The sequence below is a fragment of the Pan troglodytes genome, chromosome 9 (assembly GCF_028858775.2).
Source record: "Pan troglodytes isolate AG18354 chromosome 9, NHGRI_mPanTro3-v2.0_pri, whole genome shotgun sequence".
NCBI classification, from domain to species: domain Eukaryota; kingdom Metazoa; phylum Chordata; class Mammalia; order Primates; family Hominidae; genus Pan; species Pan troglodytes.
In genome coordinates this window covers 80,401,637-80,418,122 of record NC_072407.2, presented here as the reverse complement: position 1 = coordinate 80,418,122, position 16,486 = coordinate 80,401,637, and the positions used below count along the sequence as shown (strand labels likewise).

The 16,486-nt window shown below is 41.8% G+C and overlaps 1 protein-coding gene and 1 pseudogene across 5 annotated transcripts in view; one reads left to right on the top strand and one right to left on the bottom strand.

Moving 5' to 3' along the window:
* The window catches only part of GAB2 (GRB2 associated binding protein 2), a 202,899-nt gene that overhangs the window by 25,335 nt on the left and 161,078 nt on the right, over positions 1 to 16,486 (top strand). The gene's annotated exons all lie outside the window — the stretch shown is intronic.
* Positions 6,746 to 9,049, bottom strand: LOC100609172 (zinc finger protein 75D-like; annotated as a pseudogene).

Below are 16,486 nucleotides of genomic sequence, written 5' to 3'. Positions count from 1 at the left end.
GCCAAGCAGAGTAGTGCCTTACCCATATTCCTTTTCGACTGCACTGATTGTTCCTAACAACTGAAACGTTTTCTATTGTAGCATCTGTAGATAAAATAGATAACAATCAAAAGAGTTACAGTTTATTTAGTCCCTTGTGATGGGACAGTAGTTTCTTTCTAACTAGGCTTAGGCAAAGAAAATACAGTTTTCTTCTTCTTTTTTTTTTTTTTTTTTTTTTTTTTTTTTTTTGTTCGAGAAGGAGTCTTGCTCTGTCACCCAGGCTATGGTGCAGTGGCAGAATCTCAGCTCACTGCAACCTCTGCCTCCTGGGTTCAAGCAATTCTCCTACCTCAGCCTCCTGAGTAGCTGGGATTACAGGTGTGCACCACCACGCTCAGCTAATTTTTTGTATTTTTAGTAGAGACAGGGTTTCACCATGTTAGCCAGGCTGGTCTCACTCCTGACTTCATGATCCGCCCACCTCGGCCTCCTAAAGTGCTGGAATTACAGGCATGAGCTACTGCACCCAGGCAGTTTTCATATTTTCTATAGCTGTCTGCTTCTCTGTCAGTTTCCATCTTTGTTCCAGTTTCTTTGGCTTCACGATACATCTTTGGTCATGATTAAAGCATGCCCAAAAGTTAATGCCATAAGGTAACCATTTTATTTTACTCACAGATTGTGTGGGTCAGGAATTCAGAGAGGGCATGGCAGGAACTTGATTCTGCTCCCCAATATCTGGGGCCCCAACTGGGAAGGCTTGAATGGCTCAGAGTGACTTGACTGCTAGGAACTGGAATCCTCCGAAAGCATCACTTACATACCTGTCACCAGGGCTGGGATGACTCAAAGGCTCTGCTCAGCTGCAGTTGTTGATGAGAGCACCTACCAGTGGCCTTTACATGGAGCCCAGGCTTCCTCTCATGGCAGTCTCTAAGCAATCAGACTGCTTACATGGTGCTTGAGGGCTCCAAGAGTGAATGTCTTAGTGGCCAAGATGAAGATGTCATGGCCTTTTTTAGTGACCTAGCCTTAGAAGTCACATAGTGTTACTTTGGCCATACTTTATTGATTGAAGGAGTCACAAGTCCACTCAGATTCATGGAAAGGGAACATAGACTTCCAACCTCTTGGTAGATGGAGTATCAAAGTATTTGTGGTCATTTTAATTTTTATTTTATTTATTTATTTTTTAATTTAGAGACAGGGTCTCTGTCACCCAGGCTGTTGTGCAGTGGTATGATCTCGTCTCATTGCAGCCTCAACCTCCCGGGCTCAAGCGATTCTCCCAACTCAGCCTCCTGGACAGCTGGGACCACAGGTGCATGGCACCACATCCAGCTAATTTTTCTGTATTTTGTAGAGATGGTGTTGCACTATTTTGCCCAGGCTGGCCATTTTTTAAAACTGCCACAATAACATTTATTTTTCAGGATAAAGTCTCCTTTGAATCTTTTCAAAGGTCAGCTTCCTAATGAGGGCTCTTTGAGTAAATACTTCCGCTTTCAGAGTACCGCCCACTTCCCTATTTCTGCTGGAAATCTTACTTGGTCAAGGCAGGGATTTCATCTGCGTTATTGATCTCCAGATCCTCGTCAATCTAGAACAGTGTCTGGCAAACCGTTGATGTTTAATACATATCACTGATTATGTAATGCTTACTATGTATTTGTGTGAGAGAGAAGAGGATATCTACATTGGTATCTGTGTGGAATTTTCTACTTCAGTGTCTAATTTCTGATGTATTCCTGAGTCACCTGTTGAGACTTATTCTGTCTTTCGGAGTGCTGTGCATGAACCCATTATTGGAGGAGATCGCGGTATTGGACATCTGTCTCAAAGTCTCTATACACTGAGAACTCCTTGTCCCAACCATAGGCCTCTATAGGTCCACCAGTCTCTTAGCAATTTCTTTATATATATATATATATATATATGCTGGAGTGCAGTGGCACCATCTTGACTTGCTGCAACCTCCGCCTCCCTGGTTCAAGTGATTCATGTGCATCAGCCTCCCGAGGAGCTAGGATTACAGGCACCTGCCACCATACTCAGCGAATTTTTATTTTCTTTTTTGTAGATACTGGATCTCACTATGTTTCTCAGGCTGGTCTCAAACTCCTGGGCTCAAGTGATCCTCCTGCCTTGGCTTCCCAAAGGAACAAGTCTTTTTATGAGACTGTTTAAGGCCTCTATATAAGTTGGGTTGACCTAGTGAGAAATCCTTTGTTTATAGCTTGCTGGTGTGGGCTATAAAGCAATAGCCTCGCCAAGCCTGGTTTCATTTATTTCAAACCCTTTGTAAACCAAGGGAACAGATGCAAATTATCTCCTTATTTTCATGAACTGCCATATCAAGGTTTTTTGTTAATTGAATTTGTGATTGGTGAGCTTTGAGCCAGTGAGTACTATTTTCTTTTGTTACTGCACGTAGCGTGTGTAGTGTTAACATAAACTGTACTCTAAAGCTGCCTGGTCCTGAACTACTGAATTTATGTGGTGGTAGATACAAAAGGATCTATATTATGCTGAAAAGAACAAAGTATTATCTTATCCATGTACAAAATTATTATGCAACAAATGCCTAAAATTCCTGCTGTGTGCAAGAACTTCAGCTAGGCATTGCGAGAGAGAAAGGTATAACAAAAGAATGATAGTAAACTGATGATATTGGTAACTTGTGGGGATTTGACTGGCAGGGGTGGTAAAAGGGGCTTCAACTTTATGGTGTCTCAATTCTGTTTTGAAAATAACAGCTTTGTTGGGATGTAATTCACATACCATAAAAGTCACCATTTAAAAGTGTACATATTCAGTGTTTTCAGTATATTTATGCAGTTGTACAGCCATCACCACTATTTTCAGAACATTCTTACCTGAAAAGAAAACCACGGCCGGGCGCGGTGGCTCACGCCTGTAATCCAGCACTTTGGGAAGCCGAGGTGGGTGGATCACCTGAGGTTGGGAGTTCGAGACCAGTCTGACCAACATGGAGAAACCCTGTCTCTATTAAAAATACAAAAAATTAGCCGGATGTGGTGGCACATGCCTGTAATCCCAGCTACTTGGGAGGCTGAGGCAAAAGAATCACTTCAACCCGGGAGGCGGAGGTTGCAGTGAGCCGAGATTGTGCCATTGCACTCCTTCCTGGGCAACGAGCAAAACTCTGTCTCAAAAAAAAAAAAAAAAGGAAAACCACATGCTTTTCTGTCATTCTCTAAAAGAAAAGGTAGAAAAGGACCTGGAGTTGTTCTTCATGTCAATCTCAGATGTTTCTCCCAAAGTAAAATGTCGTTTTTCCTGTTGTGATCTCAGAACATGTTGATTGAGACTCTATCTTGGCACTTAATACATTCTGCCAAGAAACTAGGAGCATGAATACCTCTCCTCTGCCAGCTTAGGAGGACCCTGGGAGCAAAGACTAGGTCTTGTGCTAATTTTACCACCTGTTGAGTAAATGCTTAATATGTACTCATTAAATATCAGTTTGAATTCTATTGACATCCTTAGACTTTTCAGGTAGATTTCTAGGAGAAAGATCTTTTCTGACCAATACATCCCTAGTTCATTTCTCCGTTGGGTGGAGTTTCTCATTCTTCTGTTTCTACCCAAAGAAGTATGATTTAAAGTAAGGTAAGGGTTAACTTTCTTTCTCGCTCTAGTTCTCAGTCTCTGTCTCTCTCTTTTTAACAAAACAAAAATAAGCAGGACTGATGGTGGGAATAGAATCATTGCATTTGCTTATTTTGAAGTTATGTTCTCTAAGGATATCCATAGCTCTGAGGGCAAAAGGTTGGTAGAGAACATTTGGATAAAGACAAGAGAAATTATGTTCTGGGACTATATTGTGAGCCCCATCTATAAACAATATGATGCCAGGCACAGTGGCTCACACGTGTAATCCCAGCTTTTTGGGAGGCTGAGGCAGGAGGATCACTTGAGCCCACGAGTTCGAGAGCCTAGACAACATAGCAAGACACTGTCTCTACAAAAAATTCTTAAAAATAGCTGGATGTGGTGGCACATCCCTGTAGTCCCAGCTACCCAGGAGGCTGAGGTAGGAGGATTGCCCAAGCCCAGGAAGTTGAGGCTGCAGTGACGTGTGATCATGCCACTGCACTCCACCCTAGACAACAGAGCGAGACCCTGTCGCAAAAAAACAATGTGGAGGCCAGGCACAGTGGCTCATGCTTGTGATCTTAGCACGTTGGGAGGCTGAGGCAGCTGGATCTCTTGAAGTCTGGACTTCAGGACCAGTCTGGCCAAAAAGGCAAAAAAAACCCGTCTCTACTGAAAAATAGAAAAATTAGCAGGTGTGGTGGTGCATGCCTATAGTCCCAGCTACTTGGAAGGCTGAGGCACAAGAATCGCTTGAACCCAGGAAACAGATTGCAGTGGGCCAAGATCGTGCCATGCACTCCAGCCTGGACTCTGTCTAAAAAAAAAAAAAAAATACGGAGTCATAATTTATTATGCATATTATATATATATTGAGCACTTACTATATAGAGTACTGTCCTGTGCATTTCTTATGTATTAGTTAACCTTCACTTTTATTTTCTCCATTTTGTGGATAAGAAACTAAAGAACAGGGTACTTAGGAAAATTGCAAAAGATGTCTCCATTAGAAAATAAAAGAACCACATTTTGACCCCAAGCAATCTTCCTCTAGTGCCTGGTTGGTGTCTCTATATAAAATAAACTGAATTTGAATCCTGGCTCTACTATTTAATAGGAATATAGCTTTGGATAAGTCATCTAATCTCTTTGAGCCTCACTTTCTACATGAGGTAGTTGGCAGATTGTGAGTAAAGCTCCTTAGTCCATTGTGATTCCCTTCTGCCATTTATTTGTGGATTTTTCTTGCTAACTCTGTACAGTCTGACAGTAGCAGGATATGTGAGTGATGGCAGATTTCAACTATTTGGTTATGTAATGATTAAGCAGTTCTACACATCCTTTTCTATCGTGTTAACAACTTTGTTTCTCAACCCACTGAGAGACCACTGTTACTGTGGACTTAATTCTGACCCATTGGTAAAGATTTTGGTAATATAAACTTGATGAGAACTTGATAACGTGATGGTCAGTTTAGCTTGTTAGCAGTGAAGAGCAAGAACATTGTACCCTAGACTTTAGAAATGCATATTTCAGAAAGTGTCTGAAAACCTTGACCAATGCTAGTACATCTAGAGAAGATGACAGCCCAAGGGATCATGTGGGAAGCATGCCAGATAAGGAGTAGTTGGAGCCTCAGAGGTCATACGGTGTGAGGAAAAGAAGAGTTTTAAAAAGAAAGAAAAGAAAAAGAAGATATTCCATTGTGGGGGGCTCACACGGAATCTAAAGTAGAAGGACTGCTTCAGCCTAGCAGCTCTAGGCTACAGTGAGCTATGACCTAGCCACTGTACTCCAGCCTGGGTGACAAAGTGAGTCCCCACCTCATTGATTGATTGATTCATTCATTCATTCATTATTTTGGTAACAACGTTTTGTTTAATGTCTAAATCTAACAAAACATGTCATTTTCATTTAAAAGTCCAATTTTATGAAATAATAAATATATAGAAGGCTTGGCCAACATTTGTAAACCAGATGTAAATCCATGCCTTCCAACTTCCTTGACATCACATTGTCTCTTCATAAGAGATAGTCACTTTGGCCAGTAGGGAAGACAGGAAAACCAATAACATGAGTAAACAATTTACATCTTGCCTGGCCCTGACTGGGGTCATTACTCTAAGCCACATGCCTTACTTTGCTCTGACACTTCAGGATGTTCCCTCCTGGTATTAGCTGTGCACCAAGGCTAAGAGGTCACAGGGCCCTCCTTGCCATTCTCAATAAATCAGTTTTGGAAAACCTCCAAGCCTTCTTGCAGAGTATTCAGGCATATAGGGTTGTAGCTGATCAGCCATAAGGACAGGCCTCCCTTTAGGCCCTGCAGCAGTGTGGCACCAGTTTGAAAGCCTCCATCCAGTGCACATAATGAAAGTCAGAAAAAGACCTTCATTACTTATGTGTACTTTCTACAAAGAAACAGATACCTGGATGAGGGCCAAGACTGCCTCCTTCATCATTCCATTTTGTATGTCTGTGTTGACAGAGTCAGCAAGAGAAGAGATATCAAGTGCTTGCAAGGTCCCTAGGTCTGTCCTTGTAGCCAGACCTTCCCTTGCTACTTGTAATTCCTTGACAGAAGACATTGTGGTAGTGGGTACTCAGGAAAGAAGCAACTAGAATGGGGCACTTCTCCCAGGGCAAACACTGAATCCTCTTTCTGTTATAAAGTTCCCTGAGTCCTGGGTTTGATTGTTCACATAGATAGAATGATAGCTATTGAAACTGTCCCTAACTTAGTAATTCTCTCTGAACTCCCTTGAGAGGGCCCAGGTACTCTTACCTTCCATCTCTCCTGACAAAGAATAAAGAATGAGTCTAAGAGTCTTGACCATCATATATCTCAGGCACTGACTGGGGATGGGGAAGCTTTGAATAACCAGATACATACGTATAGATAGATAGGTAAAGATATCTCATAGCTACACTTTCATTTTTTTATTAATAAAATACTAATTATGTATCAGTCTTCTGCTAGGCATGAAAGATGCAATGCTGAATAAGACAGGTTAGATAACTTTTGTGAAGCATAATGTGTACCCCTCCCAAATGTTCTATTGATGACAGATTCCTATCATTGGGTGCCTCATAATTTTGTATTCTTTCATCACATCTAAAATCAAGCTCTACATGGTAACTTTCCTCAGTTTGGAGACATTGGACATGCTTCCCATCTTCTGTGGAGTTTCTGGTGTCTAAGAAGGCTCAACTGCCTACTAAAGTTTCTCCTGCGTATGCTACAAGTATAAGGCTGCTTACCTGTGTGAGTTCTCTGGTATTTAATAAGGTTGGATTTGTGAATGAATATTTTCCCACATTCATGACATTTAAAGGGCTTCTCTCCTGTGTGAATTCTTTGGTGTGTTTGTAGATTTGTGTCATAACTAATGCTTTTCCCATACCATGAGCATCTATATGGGTTTATTCCTTGATGTGTCATGAAGTGCTTATTAAGACCTGAACTCCATCTAAACCTCCTGTCACATTGTTGACATTTATAGAGTTTCTCTTCAGTGTGAATTCTCTGGTGCTTAATAAGATCTGAGCTAACTCTGAAGATTTTCCCACAGTCCCGACATTTAAAAGATTTCTCTCCTGTGTGGCCTTTCCCGTGAAGATCCATAAGTTTTGGAAGCTCTTGTTTACAAGTTGTAAGTTTCTTTTCTTCCTTGAAAAAGCTTGATGCCATTTCTGTACCCTGTGTGTATCACCATGATTTTCCCTGCCCTTTGTTTTCTGGGCAATTTTCATTCTGGTCTTTTTTGATACTTTGTATCCTGCTGTTTGTATTTCAGGTGCAGAAACCGATATTATAGGATAGTCATTTCCATTGTCATTTTTTAGCTTTAACCCTAGAGAGATGGCAGTCTCATAGATATCCTGCATTACATCATTGTAGAGAGTCTTCTCAAGAGGACCTAATAATTGCCATTCTTCCTCAGAGAAGTACACAGCCATATCTTCAAATGTCAACAAACTCTGGGACTCAGGCCAGATGAGCTTAGGTGCCATCTTCCAGTCTTTGGTGCTTTTGTGCTCAGAAAGGGCTAAAATCTGTTGAACATGCACAGCTCTTTCATATATAGGCTGGGTTTCTTTCTGAGTATTCCAGCCCAGCTGTTCTTGTAGTACCCTGTATGTGTTCCAGTATTCTTTCTAGAACAGACCCATTGGTTCGAGCTCTGCTGGCTTCCACTTGAAGCCTGGGGCCACTGTTGTTCCTCTCAAGAGCACTGCCTCCTCTCCCAGCTCATGGGCTGTGACCTCATTCTTTGTTCCACCAGGTTCTCTCTGCAAGCGTTCCACCAGGACCAGAGCCTGTTTGACAAGCTGTGGATGATGCTTCTGCACCCAGTTCTGGGTCCCCTTTGGCAGAATGGTCAGGAAGTGCTCTAGTACCAGCATTTCCAAAATGTGCTTTTTTGAGTGGATCTCTGGCCTCAGCCACTGATGGCACAATTTCTGAAGTTGGTTGATAGCCTCAAGCGGTTCAGTTGCTTCATGATAATGGAAGCTCCGGAAGTGCCTGCAAGCACTCCCAGGACCGAGACACTCTATTTGTGTGCTGTATTTCTTACTCTGACTGGAGTTCTCTTTCACAGACCTGTTGGTCTCCCACATAGCTCCCATATGAGAGTTCAAGCATGCATCTGCCTTCAGCTCTCTCATTATCATTTGCTCTAGGAAGAGTTTTACTCCTGTGTGTGACATTCACACCCATCTGGTGCCACCTTTGAGGTGCATCAGGTTTGGTACATTTTGGTACAAAATGAGAGTGCAGGTTTGGTACAAAATCAATGAATAGATCTTCCCAAGAACACTTCAGTCAGCTCTGGCTTCCCTGGAGGCCCCTTTCCTCATCCTTTGCTCAACTATGCCTCTGTCGCCACGCTGCTGCTCTGGGCAGCGAAGCTCTCTGCTCCTGCACCACTGAAAAGCAATGTCAGGAAAGCCAGCAATGTCACGAAAGCCCGCAATGCCTGGCAAGTAAAGTTCCAAGATTTTGGGAGCCTTGGAAAGGGCCTTGGAAGATCATTTCTCCCATTCAATCCCTCCACCTCGCAGAGACCTTACCCTGACTCCTACTCCTGGGACGAGGTCTGTGGCCATTCATTTAATTAATTGAGACACGGTCTGGCTCTGTTGCCCAGACTGGAGTGCAGGGGCATGATCTCAGCTTACTGCAACCTCTGCCTCCTGGGCTGAAGCCATCCTCCCACCTCAGCCTCTCGAGTAGCTGGCATTACAGGCGCACACCACCACACCTGGCTAATTTTTGTATTTTTTTTTTTTTTGGAGAGACAGGGTTTTGCCATGTTGCCCAGGCTGGTCTCAAACTCCTGGGCTCAAGTGATTTTGTCCACCTCGCCTCCCAAAGTATTAGGATTACATACATGAGCCACCACACACGGCTGAGACCCCACTTCTTAAAAAAAAAAGATAAAAAGAAAAAGACATTGTCGTAGCTATGCCATTCCTTGTGTTTCAGTGTTTGAATTAATGAATTTTTTATCTTATGCCTACTTTTCATGGAAATGGTAGTATTCCCTACTTGCCAGTCATGACTTGCAGCCTTTTCTGGAAGATTATTTCATTTTTGTTTTTTCTTTTTTGAGACGGAGTTTTGCTCTTGTTGCCCAGTCTGGAGTGCAATGGCATGGTCTCTGCTCACTGCAACCTCTGCCTCCCAGGTTCAAGCGATTCTTCTGCCTCAGCCTCCCAAGTAGCTGGGACTACAGGCATGTGCCACCATGCCCAGCTAATTTTGTGTTATTGGTAGAGACAAGGTTTTGCCATGTTGGTCAGGCTCATCTTGAATTCCTGACCTCAGGTGATCCACCTGCCTTGGCCTCCCAAAGTGCCAGGATTACAGGCGTGAGCCACCACACCCGGCTGGAAGACTGTTTCTAAAGTCAGACAAAGGATAGACTAAATGTGTTTTCTGAGAAACATTAGTCTAGGGAATCTGAGAGGCCAGAAACCTCTATCATGAGTAAAAGAATCATGGCTCATAATCTCTAGTTTTCATCTGATACTGTTGACTTTTAATCGAGTTCCTTGTTTTAGTAACAAATAAAATAAATGTTTTCTGCTCTCAAATCTACAGGGACTTTATTAAAATTGGAGGAACAATATTTTACAGTCTTTTGAACGTTTAGAAAAATAGGATTTATTGTGGCTAAGTCTAAAAGGTCTCATGATTACAATTGACTGAAAAGGAATGCATTGCTTTCCATGCGTGGTGACTTAATTTTATGTGCAGTACTATGCAATACACAGAGACTTACATAACTGCTGTTCTTGGAGGGTCTATTAGGCATTAAAGTGTAAGTATCCCTATTGTTATTTACACTAGGAAAAAAAGCATACCTCAGGTCTTTGAGAATCCAGGAAAGCTTTGTTTTAGAATATTGCTCCAGCAGAAGGGGGGCCAAGGAATTGTAGGCTTTTACTGAGTGCCTACAGGATGCCTCTCACTGGGGATGTAAATGATACAGTCCTTGGCCTTCAGGAGCCAGGTGTAGAAGGAAATCAATCAACGGTAACTGAGAGCCACTGAGATGCTGCAATTCCGACATAAACAAAGTGCCATGAGAGCACAGAGGAGGGTACAGCTAATTGATTGGGAATATTCAGAGAAGGCTTCAGGGCTTGGTTCCATCAGCCAGGTCTGGAGGGATCAGTAAAACTTGGACTGGAAGAAGAGAACAAAGGTCTTTTAGCCAAAGGGAACAACTTGTGAAACTTGTTACTGACACGCTGGAATGATGAGAATGGAGCTGATATATGAGAAGTGGTGGGATTAGCATGGCCAAGTTATGAAGATTCTCATATGCTAAGGAGTTAGAGCTCTTATTCTTTAAGCAGCAAGGAACTGCGAAGTTAAGTGTGTAGGTTTTAATGGCCTGACCTCACATACGTGATACAGCCACCTCTGGTTCTCTGATTAAATAATTTGAGAAACAAACCATACTATATTTCTTTTTCATGGTGACTTTATATGTACATAACGACGTTGGAGGCTCTGAAATGATAAACTCATTTAATGTGCTTAACACAGGGTCAAATGTGCTCAAACATGGGACCTTTTTTTTTTTTTATCTATTTACCTTTTAGTTTTTAGTAACATGTTTAGGAGATCTGATTTAGGGAAAGGAGGAAGAGGGAGAAACAGGCTTCTAGGGAAATAAAAGAAGAACCTTTTTTACCAGTCTAGCAGTATTTGGCTGTAGCAGGTGGGAGGAGGAAGAGCCATTTCTTAAATCTAAAGACAGCTCTGTACTGGGAGTGAGGAGGTCTAAGTTCTTATTCTGCCTTAGCTGTTAAATAAGCTGTGTGCCCTTGGCTAGTTCACTACTTTTTTGAGACTCATCTCTCAAGACACAGATAAATACTGCTTGACCACAGGTTAGTTGGAGTCTGTGTTAAGTGCTTTGTATGTATTAGCTCATTAAATCCTCAAATCAAACCTAAAGTTAGATTCCCATTTCAAAGATAAGAAAAGTGAGGAATTGAGAGATTAAAGAAGCTATTCAAGACCACCTTCTAGTAAATGAGATGGATGGGAGATGGGACATTTTCAGTGGAAGAAACAACTTAAAGGCACAGAAGTGAAAAGGAGCAGGTGATCTTCAAGGAACAATGTGTATAATTTGGTATTGTCAACCTTAAATAGTGAGATTCAGAAAATACGATTAAGTAGAGTCTATTTGAGTACAAAGCTTAAGTATGGCCACCTGGGAGACACTGACTCCAAATCAATGGGGTCAGAGTTTCAAAGTAGAGAAGATAAGGTTTCAGTTACATAGGCAGAGACACAGAAATTTTAACAGGATTACAACATTTCCCATACAAGACCAGTGCATACGTTACAGTGATTTGACTGGTTACAGATTCCTACATTCCAAGGAAGATTACTCCATGAGGAGGGACAACGTTCTGAGATGGTCTTATCTCTGGCGCCATTTGGTCTTAATTACGGGGTGGGGGGTTTGGGGGTGGGGAATGGGGGCAGAAGTTGCAGCTGCATGACATGTGACTCAGGCTGCATAGCCACATTCCTCCCAAGGCTCCGAATAATTTAAAGTTCCAATAGCTTTCAGTTTGAATTATTTAATTTCACAGTGTGTAGTGGACTTGGAAGTGTGATAGGAGACAAGAGTGGAAAATGTAGATTTAGGCAATGTTATAGAGGCCTTTGAATGCTGTGTTTTATTTGCATTTTATTCTACAGCTATTAGGGAGTCTTTGTCATCCCAATTTTCAAATGAGGCCTTAGAAATGTTCTCATTCCTGTAATCCCAGCACTTTGGGAGGCCGAGGCAGGCGGATCACGCGGTCAAGAGATTGAGACCATCCTGGCCAACGTGATGAAACCCCTGTCTCTACTAAAAATACAAAAATTAGCTGGGCATGGTGGCACGCACCTGTAGTCCCAGCTACTTGGGAGGCTGAGGCAGAATCACTTGAACCCGGGAGGCGGAGGTTGCAGTGAGCTGAGATCACGCCACTGCATTTCAGCCTGGCGACAGAGCGAGACTTCGTCTCAAAAAAAAAAAAAAAAGTTCTCATTCAATGTCATTCACAATTATTTTATATTCCACTAAGCAGGGGAATAAATGCCTTATTGAAAGAGTGCTTGTAGACTTATGCGGACATGGATTTATAGTCCGTCACTCTCTTGCATACACAAAAAAGAAAAGTATAAATGAAACATTGGTAAAGAAATTTCTAAAACTACTTCATAATCAATTCTAGCTTTGAATCACTTTTTAATTCATTGTCCATATTTGCCTACATAATAACTGCCCTGCAAGCCATCAAGAGTATTGATGGTGCAACATTTAAAAATGATTCAACATTGTCTTCAAATTTTTCTTTCAGGTTACTGACACGTATTTTGCAAGTTTCAACTTTGGCACTTTCTTGGTCTTACTAGAAGATCTTAGCAAAAAGTCTCACAACTACTGAAATTCATGTTTCTCCTTAAAATGGCCCTTGATTTATTTGTTCAGGGTTGTATTTGTTCAGTCACAATGACAGACATGACAACCAAGTACACTCTTGTGCAGGCAATGACAGCTGTGTCCTGACTGCAGCTTAACTGTAAGACACTCTCAACAGTAGGAAACATTCTGATTTTGATGTTAAAATAGAACTGAATTTGAATTAATGAAATATAGTAGCTTGTTGAAAATCATAGGATGGTGAAGGTATCAGGACCCATTTGCTCACTGTTATCAGTCCAGCCAGTAGGAAATCTGTCTTGTCGGTCAACTGTGTGAGAAAACCCTTTCCTAAAAAGAAGCTTTACCTTTTCTATTTCCCTGTTATTTTGAATTTACACTTACTAAGGAGGAAACCAAGGCAAGAAAGACAGCCAAGGACATTTTAATTGACTCAAGAGATACTTACTTTTAACCAAGTCTTTTATGTTCTGGAAAGTGCCTTGAGATCTTTTAATAATCTTGCCAAATCAGCATTTCAATTTGGTACTCAGGATGAGTGATTAGAAGTCATGACAAACCAGCTAGCTTCTCTGTGGAGAATAGCTGAAGCCTCTGGAGAACCACAGTCTTAAATTAGTCTGAAGAAGTGTGAGGTCACAACAGGAAGTAATGTGAACAGGAGGAGTTATTGATCAGATGGTTCAGAGAGCTGGATGATCTTAATAACTTGATTCCAATTTTCCTTGTATGTAACGAACAATTATTGATTGCTTCTCTTAAATTCATCTCCTTTCTCCTTCCTTGCAACACCTTAATTTGTGTTCAGACATCTGTGTGATTCTGGGGAAGCTGGCTCCATCTATCCTAAGCTTCAGGTTTGGCTAGTTAGCACATTCCATTCCCTCGGCCACCATGATTATTTTGGATTGGGCATGTGATCTAAGCAGGTATAGTCTGAGTGTATTCTAGTTGGTATGGTAAGTGGATATAAGGCCTCTATTCTGCCATATGATTTGGTTAAATATAAGAAGTGTCTATGGGGCACAGTGGCTTGTGGTTATAATCCCAACTACTTGGGAGATGGAGGCAGGAGGATTGCTTGAGGCCAGGAGTTCAAGACAAGCCTGAGCATTAAGACTCCTGTTTCAAAGAAACAAAACAAAAGAACAAAAAGAAAAAAGTGACTATGAATCCTGTACTCTGATCCTAGGCTTACAAAGAAGTTCACACTATCACAGATATGCAGTCAGGGTGAAGGGAGAAAGAGAGAACCAATGCCTTCACATCAGGGTTGCTATGAGAATTGAATGGGATCTTGACTGTAAAGCACCTTGCAGAAAAGTCTGACATAAAATATAAATTCATGTTTTAAGGACTTTTGGAATTGCTAATGACAAAAACCAACTCAGGTAAATTTAAGCAAGAAATAGAAATGTAATGGTATGATAATAAGGAAGCTCAGAAAATGGAAGAAAATTTTCTAGATACCAGGCGACCTTGGGCACACAATCATATTTTAGTGGCCCAAGGGCGCTCATTGTATCTCATACTGCTTGTCTGTGTTTGGCTTTCTTTTTTCTTGTAGGCAAGCTGTCTATAGGTGATAAGAAAGGAGATCACTGGCAACCCTCAGTTCTCTCATCTCTGTAACCTAAAAGGCAAGGTCCTTACTTTTAGAACTCCAAATTTAAAATCCTAGGGAAGGATACTGACAGTTGGGGCCATAATTCTACCCCTGGACTGAGCCATTATGGCCAGGGAATTGGAAACTACGGTAGTCAGACTAGAGCTACCTGTGCCTCACCTGACACTCACGTGGTAGGTGTGCAGAGGGATGAGTGACAGCTTCGCTCAGAATCATGTTTGCATCTCGTGGAAAGCAATTTCCCCCATGAGAAAGGGAAGCAGTGCTGGATAGTAAAACAAGTATCCAGTTATTCAGTACTTGCTTTTTGTCTGAAGCAGATTCATCCTCCTTATCTCTGGCAGGGTGGAGGGAAAATAAGAAAGTAGGAGAGAGAGTGAAGTGTAAATTTTATTGTGTACTTAACTACGTAGTAAGTAAACTTTGCAGGTATGAGCCGATTGCATCTCATTTAATCTTTACTACAATACTGTGCGATAGATAATATTCCCATGTCAGCCAGAAACAAGTTCAAGTTAAGAAACTAGCCCAGGACCATATAAAGCTGAGTCCAGTTGTCTCCAAAGCATAATAGGCTTTTCTGCTGCTACCACGTTCTTCAAAATAAAGTGAGTTAAACTTACCTGGTCAACATGCCGGTCCCCTGTACTCCCTGCTACCGACTCAATGTTTGTGTCCCCCCAAAACCATGTATTGAAATTCTGATCCCCAGTGTGATAGAATTTGGAGATGGGGCCTTTGGGAAAATTGAGTCATGAGAGTAGAGCCCTCATGATGGGATTAGTGTCTTTATAAGAAGTGAACACACACAAGAGAACTTCCATCCAGTCGCCTTTTTCTGCCATGTGAGGACACAGCAAGAAGGCAGCCCTCTGTAAAGCTGGAAAAGGGCCGTCACCAGACACTGGACCTACTAGTTCCTTCATCCTGGACTTCCCAGCCTCCAGAACTGTCAGAAATGTCTGTGTATTAGGCTGTTCTTGCAGTGCTAGAAATAAATACCTGAGACTGAATAATTTAAAATGAAAATAGATTTAATTGGTTTACAGTTCTGCAGGCTTTACCAGAAGCATGTTGCTGGCGTCTGCTCAGCTTCTGGTGAAGCCTCAGGGAGCTTTCAGTCATGGCAGGAGATGAAAGGGGAAGAGGCACATCACACAGCGAAAGCAGGGGCAAGCTTGAGAGAGTCGGGGTGGCAGGAGGTGCCATACACTTTTAAATGACCAGCTCTTACAAGACTCACAGCACCAAGCCATGAGGGATCCACTCCCATGATCTAAACACCTTCCACCAAGCCCCACCTCCCGTACTAAGGATTACAATTCAGCATGAGATTTGGGCAGGGACAAATATCCCAACTGTCAGTCTGTTGTTTAAGTCACCTAGTCTATGGTAATTTGTTATAGCAGCCCAGGCTGATTAAGACACTTCCCTAGTCACAGTCTCGGTGCCCCCCTCCAACTCTCCCTCATCATGAGCCTAGATTAGAACTTGAAACCTAGGTTGTCCAGACTTTTATGGTTATTCTTGCCTTATCCTACAGTAAACAAAGGATGTATTCCCCAACTTTTAATTAGAACAGAATGTGTGAAAACACATTTCCAAGTTTCACATATACTGAACACAACCTTTTACTTAAAAGATGAAAAAGCTGTAGCAAGAGCTGGCTGGTCTGTATTTGAATCCCATTACTTACTAACTAGGCAAGTATTCTGTGTCTCAATTTTTTCATCCTTAAAGTGAGGCTAATGATGGAACCTATCTCATAGGGCTTGTTGTGAAGATTGAGTGAGTTAATACATAAAGTGCTTAGAATAGTATCTGGTACACAGCAAGTACTGTCTCAGTGTTAGCTCTTTATTAGAAGTATTGTTATTCATCATTAATGGGCTCTTCTTATTAATGCCAAAACAGGCACACTTTGCTTAGGGAATCTTCATTTTGCTCCTTGAGTTCACATCTGGGATGTAGGTACTTAGCTCTCAAAGAGAGCTGACTACAATCTAAGGCAAAAATAAACTATTTGTAGTCCAGGAAGTTCTAAGGAAGAAACAGTCTCCCTGCCTATCTGGTCCTGTTCGTATACATATGATTAACATTTCCCCCATATTTCCCCTCTAATTATACTTACGTTCTGATCTTTTGCACATGCAAGTTTAAATAAACTTCCCTCTGTTAGACTATGGGAAACAGTTAAATCTGGAATGCACAGAGCTGCTGTATCCAGAGTACTGCAGGTGATTTGGCAGAAGGGTGGTATAAGGAGTAGGATGGTCTGAGCACATCTGGC